Source organism: Oratosquilla oratoria, chromosome 14 (assembly GCF_046742065.1).
Source record: "Oratosquilla oratoria isolate Oo_2021 chromosome 14, ASM4674206v1, whole genome shotgun sequence".
Taxonomy (NCBI): domain Eukaryota; kingdom Metazoa; phylum Arthropoda; class Malacostraca; order Stomatopoda; family Squillidae; genus Oratosquilla; species Oratosquilla oratoria.
Genome location: NC_134790.1, coordinates 30,248,199 through 30,250,698, shown reverse-complemented (window position 1 = coordinate 30,250,698; position 2,500 = coordinate 30,248,199).

Genomic DNA, 2,500 nt, shown 5'->3' with positions numbered 1-2,500 from the left:
GTTCTCTTATTTCCTTCTCATCTTTCCTACCCTTCCTCCCTTGCCTTCTCATTCTCGTCACCCTTTACTTCCCTTTACCCCCTTTACTCTTTTTCTTTTGAAATGCTCTTCTTCTCCTTCTGTTTCCCTCTCCCTCTATTCACGTCATTCTTTTTCTTTTCTCATTATGTTTCCCGTCGCACGATCTATTGTTTATATTCTCTCCTTCATTCAGCCTCTCCTCCTGAACTCAGATCTTTTCTCTTCCTTCAATAAAGTCTCCGACTCTTTTCTTTATCCCCAACCCATTTCTCTCTCAATTTCTACCTTCGTCCATCTCCTCAACTCACTTCAAATTTATCTCAGTCTCAAATTGAGGGTACCCTTGTAAATGTATGAGCCTGCTACACACCTCGATAATAACTGTATTTACCAGGCGAGTGTTGCAGTGATCGTCATTAATTGACCTTATCTAGGTTAGATTAGGTTAGGTTCGTCTTAGGAATGTTAGGTTAGGTTAGGTTAGTTAAGTTAATTTTAGGGTTATTAGGTTAAATAACGTTAGTCATAGGATTGTTAGGTTTGGTATGGTTTGGTTATGTTAGGTTAGGTTAGGTTAGGTTAGGTTAGTCTCAAGATTGTTAGGTTAGGTAAGTCTTAGGATTGTCAACTGCTGTCGTTTAGTCACTACAGGGGTAGCAGGTTCAGTCTTTGTTCTTCATATCATTTTTTTTTTCGTGTTTCCCATACACTCTAAGGAAGATATTTTTTTCTGAAAGAACTTGCTGTCTGTAAGGTATGGATATAATATTAAGGGTTTACCACATTGGACTACTTTTTCTCAAAGCTACTCAACGCCTCCTGGCGTATGCCCTTCGCTTCCTTCTACCATTCTATGCATTTGTCTCGATCTTTCCAAATTCGACAACCGCCGCCGACTACGGTTGGCTTATATGTTTTATTCTGGCTGTCTTCACGTGATTTGATTAATCTGAAGGAGGAAAAATCAGCAGCCGAAGGGTATGTTCCCATCCAATCATATCTGGCTTCGACGTACCCAGCAGTTCACAGCTCCAATTAATCTATTTCCTTCTCCCCTTTGCCTTCTCTTCCTTATATTTCTTTCTCTGTTATTCTCGTGCACCGACTTACATTTCTCTCTTGTTCTTACTTTTTATTCCTCCTCCTCTTCACATCTAACCTCTTTTTTTTTTCCTCTTCACTCCTTTCTTTGTTATTTCTATCCACTCTTTCGTTTTTTTTGTTTTTTTTTTTTGTTTTTTTTTTGGTGTGTGTGTGATTTTCCGAACTCTCCTTTCTTAGGGTCTCTTTATCATTCTTGCTGTTCCCCTTTCTAGCTATTCTTCGTAATCTACTCTATTCTCCTTTTCTCTTTTTCTTGTCTTCGCTCTTTCTTTCCTTTCTTCCTATCTGTTTTTCTCCTCTCTCTTTCCTCTTCTACTCTCCTCCTATCATTCTCTTATCCTACTCCTTCTTTTCCTCTTCCTCTATCTCCTCTTCCTCATCCCATTCTCTTCCTTATCTCACTCCTCTTCGTCATCCCATTACTCTTCATCTCTCATTCCTCTTCCTCCTACTCATCTCTTTTTCCCATTACTCCTTTCCCCCTTCTCATATTCCTCTCTCCCATCCTCCCCCTCTTCCTCTTCTCCCTCCTTTTCCTCTTGTTATTCTCTTCCTTCCCCTCTTCCTCTTCCTCCCACTTCCCCTCCTCATCTTTCTCTTTTGGTCCCCACGTTTTCCTCTTCCACTTTTCATTATTGCGTGCTTGTGTGCGTGCGTGTGTGTGTGTGTGTGTGTGTGTGTGTGTGTGTGTATGTGTGTGTGTGTGTGTGTGTGTGTGTGTGTGTGTGTGTGTGTGTGTGTGTGTGTGTGTGTGTGTGTGTGTGTGTGTGTGTGTGTGTGTGTGTGTGTGTGTGTGTGTGTGTGTGTGTGTGTGTGTGTGTGTGTGTGTGTGTGTGTGTGTGTGTGTGTGTTTGCGCGCGACCGCTCGAGTTCTTTCTTCCATCGTTCCGCTTTAAACCCATCTCCGTTCCTCTTTGTCCGCTTAGCGGCCGCTCTCATCTTCCTCCTCCTCCCAACGTACGGACACGTCGAACTTCATGGAGGAACACTTGGGAGAGTAAAGGTAAATGGCTTCATACGGCTAAGACGGGTGTTTGTCAGACCAAGGGACAGGGAAACATCGGTACATAGAATGTATCCGTACATACACTCGCATGCATACGCATCCACATACATGGATCTGATATATTATTTGTCACTTTGTGGGTGACCACAATGGTGGATAACTTGGGGGGGAGAGAGAGAGAAAGAGAGAGAGAGACAAAGAGGAGAGAGAGAGAGAGAGAGAGAGAGAGAGAGAGAGAGAAGAGAGAGATAGAAAGAGAGAGATAGAAAGAGAGAGATAGATAGAAAGAGAGAGATAGAAAGAGAGAGATAGAAAGAGAGAGAGAGAGAGAGAGAGAGAGAGAGAGAGAGTGGAGAGTGAGAGAGAGAG